The sequence below is a fragment of the Stegostoma tigrinum genome, chromosome 25 (genome assembly GCF_030684315.1).
Source record: "Stegostoma tigrinum isolate sSteTig4 chromosome 25, sSteTig4.hap1, whole genome shotgun sequence".
Classification (NCBI taxonomy): domain Eukaryota; kingdom Metazoa; phylum Chordata; class Chondrichthyes; order Orectolobiformes; family Stegostomatidae; genus Stegostoma; species Stegostoma tigrinum.
In genome coordinates, this window is record NC_081378.1 from 10,463,478 (window position 1) to 10,477,544 (window position 14,067).

Below are 14,067 nucleotides of genomic sequence, written 5' to 3' on the forward strand. Positions count from 1 at the left end.
GGATTGAAATGTTGCTGTTGGGATATTTGCCCAGATATGTCCAGGAGAAACTATAATGTTCACTTAGGTGAGATATTTCAAGATTGGTGTTGTGAGTGGAACTGTGCCCCTGTATTTTCAGGAAGTGAATCAGAGCGAGAGAGAGAGATGTGAGCTATTTTGTACTTGCATAAGCTTTTATGGGAGGTACTTAATGGAGAATATCAGGCTGCTGTAGCTATCGCGTTGTATCGTGGTTGCACTTTCAGTTTCTCGGGCACCAGTTCAAAGGTATCTCAGCTTGAATAAGCTTGAACAAAAGAGAGATGTAATCCATGGCTTTCTCTAGTCTTTGACGGTTCCCGGTTTTGTACCAGAGAATTCCAAAGTCTGGCTGTAACTTTTGAAGTTTGCCTGTCCATTTTTTTAATGCGAGACATTAGTCAAGTAATTAGATTAAGCAAGAGAAGTACTTAGTCATATGCAATAATTCATGTTTGACTGAGATTGGACTCAGTTAATGGGGTTTCGGAGTTAATTATTTTAGTGCCAATTCATAGTGTGTTGGAGAGCAGTACACCGTGAACTCGTAACTCGTAAATCATCAGCAATGGATGTTCTTCTGACTCTCACACCGGTCCCTGGAATACTCCCCCGGATCCAGCCTTAACTTCCTCACGATTCTCATCCACGTGCTATGTCCTGGCAAACCTCATCCAAAAACACGTGGCAGAATTTTGCCAAGCAGGTGGGTAGCCTGGAACAATGAATCAGTGACATGTGGGCGGCGCAATCTGACAGGCAACAGAGGGCGGGGTGGCTTTGGCTGAGTGTGACTCCAACCTTGCTGTGTTTCCCAGGTGGACCAAAAACACACACTTTTTCCTTGGAAAAAAGGCACAAATTCCCAATTGAGATACGGTAAGAACTGCTCCTCTGATGCTGTCTGGCCTCCTGTGTTCCTTCAGCTCCACGCTGTGTTATTTCATAAATTCCTGAGAGATGGATGGGAAGCCTCAGCAAGGAAATTGCAGGGGTGGTGAGGGCTATCTTCGCTATCCGTGGTCTCTTAATTGCTCAGTTCCCTCCAATCTAGAGGGTGGCAGAGTCACACAGTGAATGACCTCATGTCTTGGCAGTTTTGCTTGCTCCAGACTCATCGCCTCGAACACTGCTGTTACTCACATTCCATCTGCATTTATACCCTTGTCTTTGCTTCCCCCTTGCATTTTCTGATAGCTCACTGTGAGTATTTCAGCATTTCCCTGATCGACTGCTTCTTGAATGAATTTTCCTGGATGATTCTGGGGGGAAACTTCACCTGCCCCCGTGTGTCTTGATGCAAATCCCTTTTTGCTAAGTGCCAATCGCTAAGCTCAACAGCCCTTAATAGTACGTTTGCACATTTAAATTATCTGCCTGCTGTCTGTCTTCAGTTGGCAGCTCAGGTTCGTGAAACCTGTTTCACAAATTGTTACAGTGAAATAACACATCACTATTTATTGTTCCATTATATCTGTGTTATGTGGAATTATAAAGATGCACATCAATAGAAAACAGACATAAAAGTCTAGCTAAATGATAAATCAAGTGAGTTGTAAGTTGTCGGCATGGATGCACAGTTAAGTGGATAGTCTATTAGAAAATCAGAGAGAAATAAATTTTAATTGAGCGAGCATTTTACTTTAAACTGTTAGAGACTATAATGTTTATTCATTGCTTGTGGAGTGAAATTGGATGACAGTACTTGGAAACAGGTTGCACATTCCAGAGCACAGTCGGAATCTCTTTCTATTGGGAGTGTCTATGCATTCTACTTTAGATCGACAGCTCGCCGAGGGAGGGAGTCACTAACTGGAGGTGGATTGTTTGTGCCTGGTTTTGCAGAATGTTATCAAGCAGCGGAAGGAGCTTTTAGACCAGTCCTCTCTTTGCTTTTGAACTGGGTTAGTATTCTGTTGCCTAGATCAAGAACAGAGAATGTGGCCATGTACAGAAGGCTGTGATCAAGTTTCACTGATATTTCTCTGTAGCCATTATGAGTCAGTTTCTGCTTGAGCTATCAATTTGCAGACTGCTTTCTAGGATCTCTGGTGAATGCTGGGACTAACAGTATTGTCTCCTTAAGCAATAAAATTTGGGGATTAAGAAATAAACCAGTGAATGATGGAGGAGAAGGCTGGATGAGATCCAAATCAGGTACAGAAATAGATAGAGTCAAGTGAGGGAGACGAGAAAAAGATGGAAAAGAAAGAATGAGAACCTTAGGTTTGATTTTTATTTTGTAATTTCTAATAGTAATTGACTAGGTGCTGGAATGACGTTGAACACTGAAAGGAGTTCATTTGGCATTGTGCTAGAACTGTCATATTGATGAAAACATACCTGTGCTCTCAGTTGCATGCTTAATGTGCAAATCCAGCTAAAAATATATATAAAAATAAAATAAATGGGAGGATATCATTATAAAGTCATGTGTGACTGAAATGTATGATGTTGCTTGTGAAAAACCAACTATGGAACAACATAAATTAACAAGTGTGAACAACGTACATAAGGGGAGAGGAGCCACTAGTGGGTTAAATAACCAACACCAAAAATATAATTGGGGTCAGCACACTTGGTTTTTTCTTAGATACTGCTGCAATGACTTCAAGAGAAAATAAAGCCAGTTGCTAGCTGTCAAAGTACATCTCTTAGCCCATCACCACCACCAGCACCATCACCACCTTGAAGGACTTCTGTTGGGATTTTCTTGAGGATTTTCTTTTGATTTTCGGGGCAACTGTTTGGTTTCCGTAGCTCCTTTTACATTCTCACTAACTCCTTCTGTGAGGTGATCACCCAGTAACATTACCTTCTGCAGAAGGATGAGGAAGGGTCACTGGAGCTGAAACATTAACTCTGATTTCTCTCCAAAGATGCTGTCTGACTTGCCAAGCTTTTCCAGCAATTTCTGTTTGTGTTACATTAACCTTTTTTGTGTTTGTATAGACAACTAGGGTACTTTGACTCACACAGAGGTAGAATTAGAACAATTCAACATTATACTAAATAACTATCACCACTCCATGGCACACGAAACCATAACACACGAGGAAAGCACTAAATTCAAGAGACCACAGTACTGAAATTGGCATGAGATCATAAGCATAGGTTAGCAATAAATTGATTTTTTTTTTCAGAGAAAAAACTGACACACACCAATGTGTAAAGCCCATCATTAAAAATATGGTGTTCCTACGTTGTAATGGTCGAAGCTAAACAGATGTATGTCCGTTAACATAGTTGCTGAGACATTTTGTGATGCGGTTGTAGTAAATGTAAATCTTTATTATTTTCACCAGCTCTGCCTGCCCCTGGCCCTGTTACATCAGGTCACGGAAATCCCGTTTGTTACAGCCTCAGCAGCTTTGCTCTGCCACTATTCACCTTCTGGCTGCATTTACACTCTGCCTGCTTCTGTCCTGCATTTTCCGGTATTTTGAGTATTGGCGTAAGTTAATTTCCCTCCAGTGATTACCCAGTGTTTGTGGAGTACAGCCCAGCGTGAGTCATCACTTTCTGTAAAGGGCAAAGGAGTAGAACAAGCTACAGTTGTCACAATAACTACATTAATCCTTCTCACTAATCCTTCTCTCATTAACTGCAAAAGCTCTGCTATAATTAATGGCAGTAACCCTTCTCTCATTATTGTTTTCTTTTGTTTGTTTGTGGGATGTGAACATGACTGGCAGAGCCAACAATTGTTGCCCATCCCTAAAAACTTTTGAGAAGCTGAGATGACCCAGTTTCTCGAGCTGTTGCAAGTGCACACTGTTGTGAGGAAGGGAGTTCCAGGATTTTGACCTACTAGCAGTTAAAGAGGTGAGTGTGTGATATGTGATCAGCGATAATGGGAACTGCAGATGCTGGAGAATCCACAATAACAAAGTGTGGAGCTGGATGAACACAGCAGGCCAAGCAGCATCTCAGGAGCACAAATGCTGACTTTTCGGGCCTAGACCCTTCATCAGAAAAGGGGGATGGGGAGAGGGTTCTGAAATAAATAGGGAGAAAGGGGGAGGCAGACCGAAGATGGATAGAGGAGAAGATAGGTGGAGAGGAGAGTATAGGTGGGGAGGGGATAGGTCAGTCTGGGGAGGACGGACAGGCCAAGGAGGCGGGATGAGGTTAGTAGGTGGGAAATTGAGGTGCGGCCTGCCGTGATCATCCGCTCCACGCTTTGTTAGTGTGTGATTCGTAGCAGATCTTGCATTTAGTTGCCTCTGTGTGCACATGCTGCCCTTGTTTGTCTGGGAGGTAGCAGTTGTGGGGTTTGGAGGATGCTATCAATGAACTCAATGAGTTGCTGCACTGTGTTTTGCAGAATGTACACACTGTTGCTGCTATGTGTTCCATTTCCAATGATTACTGTATTCCTGCACTCATTGGCTGCTGTAAAACCTTGTTGGTTATTATTTTGTTCCTTTGAATCAATTCCAACCTCTGTTGTTGTCTTGTATCAATATCTTAACAATGTACAAAGTTGGCAACAAGACAGAGACAGTAAACCTGAACAACAGCTATAAAGCCACCTTTCTTGTGGCCAGGTTTCTTGATCCTGGCTCTTGCTGGCTTTGTTACCCCAACTCCATGTCCTAAACCATTTGGTTTCCAACCATGTCTAGCTTTGATCGGTCTGATTAAAGACAAGATCTGTCTTCACCCTCTGCTGAAGAATATTGGATCCAATGACTATAGCCACTTAAAACATTCAGTAATGATGAGTTGAGTTACTTGTGAGCTTTCTTTGAAGTCGGGCATGGAACAAATAGTTCTTCCCTTGAAAAGGAGCCAAGTTAGAACCAGAGCAGAACCAGTGGGGGCTCAGATATCTCTGCGTCTGATTTTCAACAGAGCCATAGTTTGGCTTAGTGACATTTTTCCACTGAGTTGTTGAAAACCAAGCCTGCCTTCATTCCAGCAAATCAAGCACTGATCTGTACGACATTTGGCAGGCCAAAGTTCAGCTTGAAAAACATATACTTGTATAAGTGTTCCCTTCACGTAAAGGAATAAAGGGCCAGATTTTCAACTTGTCTTTTTGACCAAAAACTGGCAGTGTTGATTATTTGTTCCTTCTGGAAACTGTTGGGTTTTCGTGGCCACAGTGGAAATGTTGGTTTTTATAACTGGTTGAAATCTACTCTACAGTTTTTAATAAATCAGAAAACATGAGCACTGAGCAAAAGAACTGAAGGAAAACTTTAGGGAATTTGAAGATTGTGAGAATAGATGGATTCACGTTTATGTCGAGCTTTTCACATCTGTCAGATGCCTCAAAGCCCTTTTCTAGACAATGAGGTGCTTTTGAAGTGCAGCCTCTATTGTAATGTAGGTAATGCAACTGACCAATTTGTACACAGCAAACCCCCACAAATAGCAATGTGATATAGACCAGATGATCTGTTTTTCATTGAGGAATAAACATTGGTCAGGAAACTATAAAACAACTCATTGGCTGTTCTTTAAAATAGTGCCATGGGAGCTTCTTCCAATAATCCAGGCAGGCAGATGGGGTCTCACTTGTTTTGAGTGTTTTTTTTAAAAACAATACTTCTGAAAGTATCATCCTGTCCTGGAGAGTCAGCTTGGTTTATTCGTTTCCCTTTCGCTACTCCATGAGCTACATCCTTAATTAATTCTAATGAATTTGTCAAATGGGATTCTCATGTTGACTTTGTCTGATCATGCCGTGATTTTCTAATCGTGTTGTTGAGATTTCCTTAAAGGTTTACAGTATGTTAATGACTGGTGTAAGGACAGTTGGGCTGTCGTCCCCTGTTTTCTCTCTCCCTCCTTTCTTGAACAGCAGGACTAGATTTAGTGACATTCGATATGCTGAAACCAACCTGCAGTTGAATAAGTTTAGAAGATCACAGCTACTGACTAAAGTATCTCTTTTAGAGAAATAGCCCACCTGGTCCTGAGAATTTGTTACATTTTTAGTCCCTTGAATCTCTCCAAACTATTTTCTCTGCTGACATTTATTACCATAATTTCCTCAAATGTCACCCTCTATATCTTATATGTAACTGTGCTTTCTATTGAGGAGACTGCTACACATTTATCCAGTGACTGTCATTTCCCCATTCTCCATGACAATTTCGCCCACCTCTGCTTCTAAGGGTCAGTAGACAGTTACTCTCTTCCTTCCTATGCACTTGCAGTTCAGCCTTTACATCATTATAAGCTGTCCCTTTAAGTTTAATGCTATCTATAAACTCCTTAATAAGGCATGGCATGTATTTTTGTTGGGCATTTAAATTGTTCCTTTTAAATGTTTCACCATTGTTTATTTACTGCCAAATCTTTTTGTCTATTTAATCAATCAACCTTAGCCAGCTGACTGACTTATTTATGTGCAATGAGCCCCACAATCGATGTGCTTGTTTAGGTTTAAGATCCTTGTTTGCGATTGGCATATGTAGTTTTCAAACTAAATGTGCAGTTCAGTAGTATTATGATCACTGTTTCCCAGTAATTCTTTTACAGTGACATTACTAATCGACTCTGCTTCACTGTGCAATGCTCGATCTAAAGGATTGCCAACATACTGCTCCAGGAAACTGCCTGAAAAGCACTCCACAGGCTCATCTTTTAAACCATTTTTGTCACCTTGATTGGTTTTGGCTGATATGGCGATTAAAAACCCCCTTGACTACATCATAGACTATATCCTTTGTACAGGATGCAGTACTTTCAAATTTAATGCTTTCACTTGAAATAGATTAACAAAGGAAAATTGGATCTAACAATTCTACATTTAAAAAAAAATAAAGGAGGCTCAGAGGATGAAATACTCACCTCCATGCAGTCTTAAAGGCCTTCGTTAGGGGCATGTGAGCCTCAAAACAGCCAGCATCCAGACTGCAGCTGTCCGGTATTCCTCGGCTATTGTGCATTGTGGCTCTGTTCAGCCACTCTCACGTTTCTTCCTAAATAAATCTTGCGCATTTCCAATTTAGTCACATGTCTTCCAGGTGTGTTTAGTTAAGTGTTGCCTTGGAGAAAATCACTGAATGTCCGAGAGGGCTGTCTGAGAAAGATCCATTTTCAGAGAAATGGGAACTTGCTTAAAAGTATAGCCCAGTTTATTCGCTGGAGAGGTCTCCTGTTCCACTCAATTCTAATGGTATAAGCCAATCACTTTGGCGACAGGACTCTGTAGTTGGAACAAAGTGATTCATGTGCGTCAAGAGTTTTACGTGGATTTGACCATTAACAAGAAATTAACTTATAATTTGCTTGCTTTAGGCCAGCAGTGTTCCATACAAGCAAGTGGGACTCCTACGTGCGTACAAGGGAGCTTTGTTGGCCACGTAGTAGGTTTAAATTAGCATTCTCATTAATTTGAGGATCTCAGTGTTCTAATTCAGGGTTGATGCACCAAGCGGACAATAGAATTGAGAACATCCACTTCCAAGTCTTCAGGCTTGTAACGTTTTAAACAGGCCAAGGCCATTGAGAAATACGAGTACAAATAGGACTCTATTTAGGAAGGGAAGGGACAAGGTCAAAACTTGCCGCAATAAAATGTTAGATAACAAAGTGTGAGGCTGGATGCACACAGCAGGCCCAGCAGCATCTCAGGAGCACAAAAGCTGACGTTTCGGGCCTAGACCCTTCTTCAGAGAGGGGGATGGGGTGAGGGTTTTGGAATAAATAGGGAGAGAGGGGGAGGCGGACCGAAGATGGAGAGAAAAGAAGATACGTGGAGAGGAGAGTATAGGTAGGGAGGGGATAGGTCAGTCCAGGGAAGACGGACAGGTCAAGGAGGTGGGATGAGGTTAGTAAGTAGGAGATGGAGGTGCGGCTTGGAGTGGGAGGAAGGGATGGGTGAGAGGAAGAACAGGTTAGGGAGGCAGAGACAGGCTGGGCTGGTTTTGGGATGCAGTGGGGGGAGGGGAAAAACTGGGCTGGTTTTGGGATGTGGTAGGGCAAGGGGAGATTTTGAAGCTGGTGAAGTCCACGTTGATACCATATGGCTGCAGGGTTCCCAGGCGGAATATGAGTTGCTGTTCCTGCAACCTTTGGGTGGCATCATTGTGGCATTGCAGGAGGCCCATGATGGACATGTCATCTAAAGAATGGGAGGGGGAGTTGAAATGGTTTGCGACTGGGAGGTGCAGTTGTTTATTGCGAACCGAGCGGAGGTGTTCTGCAAAGCGGTCCCCAAGCCTCCGCTTGGTTTCCCCAATGTAGAGGAAGCCACACCGGGTACAGTGGATACAGTATACCACATTGTCAGATGTGCAGGTGAACCTCTGCTTAATGTGGAATGTCATCTTGGGGCCTGGGATGGGGGTGAGGGAGGAGGTGTGGTGGCAAGTGTAGCACTTCCTGTGGTTGCATGGGAAGGTGCCGGGTGTGGTGGGGTTGGAGGGCAGTGTGGAGCGAACAAGGGAGTCACGGAGAGAGTGGTCTCTCCGGAAAGCAGACAAGGGTGGGGATGGAAAAATGTCTTGGGTGGTGGGGTCGGATTGTAGATGGTGGAAGTGTCAGAGGATGATGCTTTGTATCCTGAGGTTGGTGGAGTGGTGTGTGAGAACAAGGGGAATCCTCTTTGGGCGGTTGTGGCAGGGGCGGGGTGTGAGGGATGTGTTGCTGGAAATGTGGGAGACGCGGTCAAGGGCATTCTTGACCACTGTGAGGGGAAAGTTGCGGTCCTTGAAGAACTTGGACATCTGGGATGTGTGGGAGTGGAATGCCTCATCCTGGGGGCGGAGGCAGAGAAATTGGGAATAGGGGATGGAATTTTTGCAGGAGGGTGGGTGGGAGGAGGTGTATTCTAGGTAGCTGTGGGAGTCGGTGGGCTTGAAATGGACATCAGTTACAAGCTGGTTGCCTGAGATGAACCTTCTGTTTTAGAGACTAAAAAACTGCAGATGCTGGAATCTAAGGTAGACGAACAGGAGGCTAGAAGAATACAGCAAGCCAGGCAGCATCTGGAAGAAAGAAGCAGTCAACATTTCAGGTGTTACCCTTCTTCTATCCCGAAGAAGGGTAATACCCGAAACTTCGACCGCTCCTGTCTTCCAGATGCTACCTGGCTTGTTGTGTTCTCCCAGCCTCAGGAAATGCGGTAGGTCAAAAGAGACTCCCTTCACCCCCTTTGTCTATCACCTAGTCAAAGAAATGGCCCTCCCTGCTGAGATGGGGATCAGACTCCTCCCCTGCTCCCAGTTGCTTCCCACTTGCTGGTGGAGGTGGCTTGCTTTAGAGTGTTCCTATCCTGATGAAAGGTGGGTAGTAAGGCAGGCTGAATCATTCAGCATGAGGTCTCTGCTGTGACAGCTTCCAGCATGGGTGGGTGGGTGGTTTCAGTTATGTGTGTTTAGATAAAGCAGAGGAACACTGTGAATTCGATTGTTGTGTCTCCTTAGCCCAGCCAGGAGGACAGTTTTTCTGTCAGTGATGGACATCATTTGACCACTTTAATAAGGAAGCTCTCTCTTTGCTTACAAACAAAATAAAGATTTAGGCACAGGAAAAGGAGCAATGAGACAACAGTTCTATTAGTGGTTTAATGGTATATTGATTTACGTTGTATCGGACTTCCACTGCATTGAAATAGCTCAGTCGAGTAAAGGAGAAGCATCTGCAAAGATACAGGTCATTAAAGTTGATGTAGCAAGTAGGTGAGGTTAGGAAAAAGGTTAATGAAAATTAAAATAATCCTTGTGTTTCCATTAGGAGACATGGGAAAGGTCGAGATATTGTTGAATTTAAACAATTAGATCTTGGACAAAGACAGAAATTGCTGGAGAAACTCAGCAGGTCAGGCAGCCTCTGTGGAGAGAAAAGATATAACTTTGATTCCAGTGATCTCTCTTCACATCATAGTTGGGTCACAGTTGGATGTTGTCTTCACTGCAACCCAGTTAGGAAATGGCTGTATAAGCAATTGAAAAGGAGCAATTAGATTCAATGAGATGCCAGGATTGAAGAGTGCCAGTTGTACAAGAGACATGTAGTAGTTAAAGCTTTTTCCCTCTTCCTTATGTTCGGAGTAAGATTCACACAGTCAAATTTATGAAGGGTTGCAAGATAGTGACTAGTGAGAGATCATTGAGTAAATTTAAGGATGAAGTGGACATATTTTTAATCAATAATGTGTTGAAGGGTTACAGAGAGCAGGCAGGAAACTCAGGTTGATGCAGAGATGAGATCAACTATGTTCACATGAAATGGCACAGCAAGATTCAGCAGCAAAATTACGTACTCCCGTTCCTAGTTCTTACATTCTTATATTTATGTTTGTTGAGGGAAAACCAAATGGAAGAGTTAAGGTCATCCTGAAAACCATTAAAGAAGTGCGTACAAATACACTGTCCAGAAGATGGTTAGAAAATAAGGTTGTTCACACAAAACAATCCATAAACTTTTAAAAGAAATAGTAAAGTTGTTTTAATAGTAACATGGAATGGTCAGGAGAATGGGATTAGATTTTGGTAATTCATATGCAACAAAATACTGGTGTGAACTACTGGAACTCTGACAAAGAGTTACGTGAATTTGAAATGTTAGCTTGCTCTCTTCCCATTGATGTTGTCTCACCTGCAGTGATTTCCAGTACCTTTTGTTTTCAGTACAGATTCTAGCATCTGCAGTAATTTGCTCCCGCTGCTGTGAACTTGAGGGATAAAATTGTCTTTTTGTGCTGTCACATTGAATACTTCAATGATCTCAGTTGTCCAGGCCTTCAGGAGATGTCCTGGTCATATGAATGGCCGCTGGGGCACTGTGCAGAGACTGTCACCCTGATATTACATTAAAAATAAGGCTACTGCGTTTCATTGAGTAAGGTCTTACTGAAGGAAAGTTTTTTTTAAGTCAACTAGAGGCTGTCACTTCTTTACGATCCAGATTGGAATAGATTTTTTTTTACTTGAAGTGAAACTAGTGTTGCAGTGATGTCTACAGGAAATGTTAATGACCCCATTGATCCACAGCAATGTCTAAGCTAAAAATTTTGCACTGTTGTTTCCAGGTGTTCCTGTTAAATCAGTGTTTTATCTTACTGTGCCTCAAGATATCAGAAGAAGAATGATCTTTATGATCTTGTAACTTGGACTGCATTTGAAATGTTCCAGGCCTTCAGGATTTAAGTTACAATTCCACTATCTGATGAGACCTGAGCACAACTGAGCCTTCTGCTTTCTGCTCTCTGAACTTGTTAACATACTGGAGAAGCAGATTTTCCTCTGTGTGATTTCACACTGTTGACCATGTGGCACTAGGGGTGGGCTGAAATTTTCACCACTGTGGTCGTGCTCATCGGTCACATCAGTGGTAGAAGAGGCACAAAACCTCGGGATAGTGCATTGAAGCAGCATTTCATTCTTTTCTTTTCTGGGGCTATCCCATCAGCAGTATGGAGAATGGGCAAGAAAACCTCTCTGTCTCTGCACTGGCCACTACAACCTGACAATCATAGCAGGGACATTGGGCTGAATCTTACTTTGTGTTGGCTAAATCATAGTTTTGTCATGTTTCAAGCAGGGTTTTTCCATCGGGGGGTCTTGAGACCACTCGCCCTATCTTACCAAAGCCCCCGTAGTAACTAACTACTCCACCCTAACGCCCCTCACAGGCAAGGCTAGCTCCATTCTGCCACTTCCTGTACATGGAACAACTGGCTACTAAAGGTAGTTCTGTGCCCAGATGTGTCCTGTCTGTGTGATCCCTGACGTTTGCCCTGAACATGGTAGGCACTAGCATTTGTCTTTGCAGACAGAGACCCGGTGGATGCACTGCACAGGGTGATGCAGACACAGGGCCTCCTGTCCCCCCCAGGATTGGCAGTGCACACCACAACACCAGACCCTGACAGCCTGGTTCCAAGGTTACTATCATTGTCAGTGCAGTCACGGCACTACAATGTGGGAAGAAGTTCAATGACCTTCACCACTCTGCCAGTTTAGGTGCCACCATCTTGTCTCCGATAACTCACAATCACTCTGCTACTGCAACCACCTCCCACCAAGGCTTAAGCTCCAGCAATCTCGTCCTTGCCTGTAGCATCTTCTCTCAAGTGCTGTCACACGCCAGCTACCTGTTGATGCCCTCTGTAGTGGGTCTTTACCCACTCGGAACTCCTCCCTGCCTGAACATGTCCAGGATTGGTATCAGACACTGCGCTTAACTGACTGTGCTGGGACCCCCTGACTGAAGGCTTATCGCACTTGACTTGCCCATGGGATGCCATGATGATATTGCTGGCTTTGTGCCTGTGCTAAATAGTAAGATAACACTTTTTACAATTGTGAGCCTGATTCCTCAGGCTGAGTAGCAAGTTACAAAAACACAAGTCAGGGATGCTGCAAAAATCTGGGTCGTTTCAAAGTGCTAACAGAGCAAGCAACAGCCACATTCAGAAACCGTCTGTTTGCTCGTGGAAGGTGGGATGATAGGAAGCCACATATTAATGAGGTGAGATCCACAGGTAACAAGGTAATTAAGAAGCAATAACTACGCCCCTTAATAGGCAGCTCATCACTGCCTGGCAAGAAAATCATCTCTGTACCCAAACTTGGGTAAAGGATGCAGTGAGTTGTTCCTGACATTGAGATAGACTGTGCTAGACTTCTCATGTGATTCTTCCGCATTTCTCACCATTGCCCACATCACTAGCTAGCAACACCCATATCCTGTGAAAGATTAAAAACCTGTTCTTTTTCTGATTTGTGCTCATTTTGCTCCTTTCAGTCATGAGTCACATGGTGGTACTTCAGTTGACCTTAACAGGTCAGGCTAGAGGACAGCTTTACCCAGGGTTCGGTCCCGGTTTTGCCCAATTACATCAGCTGGACTATGTGGATATACTTTTGAGATTGTGCAGGCTTGCCTTTAGCTATGACCCATTAAACAGTCAGGAAGATGACTATACTCACTGTGCAGGCCATTATACAAAAGAAAGATCTCTGTAGAGCCATTCACTTGTGTAGCAAATGCAATGAAAATCAATCAAAACTACAACTGAAAACAACAATCACCTTTTGTTTTATTGAGAATCAGATGACTTTTCATAATCTAGTGTCTTTTTCGGTCAAAAGAATTTCAGGACAGAATCTTGTTCTCCCCCTGTTTAAAGGTGTGTGAGATCCAATCATCTCACTTTCAAATGCAGCTATAAGCAAAAGACAAATTCTGAAAATGGAGGAGACTTTTTTTTGTCTACAAGTTGCACATTCTTAAATCTCTGGACCCCTCGGATCCTGACATTCAGTCACCCGATGGGAGTTATTTATAACCTGTACCCTCTCTGAACCTGGAGTTTATCACTTACGTGTGTAACCAGTATAGCCTGATCCTTCATACAGCTGTGCTCACGATGCATGTAGCCAGAAGCTCATTTAAAATTGTACATTAAAGACCATTTGGGTTACTAACCAACCAGTTAGAACTGTTGCTGAGGCTCACTAAATTGTATGAGAATATAATTCATGAGTGATTGCACTATGGCTAGGAGGTCACCCAGATCAAATGGGGGCTGTTAAATCAGATTATTTTAACTTGGAGTTCAATTGTGGAGCCATAAAGGAGGAGGAATATTCTATATTCCAAGGTTTAGCTTGATCGTCAGTAGTAATGTGGATTATTTCAACATAACTTCCCATCTGGAAATGTTGATCAGTGGAAGAAAACTTCTATTTGCATATTTCTAATTTCTAGGGTGATTATCATTTCACAATTGGAGAGACAGCACATGGTCTACCCATCTCACTGGTTGACACAGCACATTTGTACATTGCTCATGTTACAGTGAACTGTATGGCTGGTGAGAGCAACAGATTAAAAAAAAACATATTCTGTTGCATTTCACAGTAAATGCCAACACTTAAAACATCTCTACGAGTCACTAAAATGTCTCTGTTGCGTGAATGAAAATTAAACCAGGTCATTTTGTTTATAATGAACCCTGTCCAAGATTTCACACTGGGGATAGAAATCTAAATCTAGATGTAATTCCCCCCAGGAACTGAGGAGTGCATTGAATTTTACTACTCATTGTTCAGTTCCTGTTGATTTCCCATTTCAGTG

The 14,067-nt window shown here is 42.9% G+C and overlaps 1 protein-coding gene across 27 annotated transcripts in view; it reads left to right on the forward strand.

Annotated features, from left to right (window-relative positions):
• Positions 1-14,067, forward strand: part of celf2 (cugbp, Elav-like family member 2) — a 910,164-nt gene that overhangs the window by 571,008 nt on the left and 325,089 nt on the right. The window contains exon 1 of one of the 27 annotated variants that reach the window (XM_048554201.2): positions 309-727. The exons of the other annotated variants lie outside the window; for them this stretch is intronic. The gene's annotated coding sequence lies outside the window, so the exon portion shown is untranslated. Of the gene's footprint in view, positions 1-308; positions 728-14,067 lie in introns of those variants that run through there. 27 annotated transcript variants of the gene reach the window in all.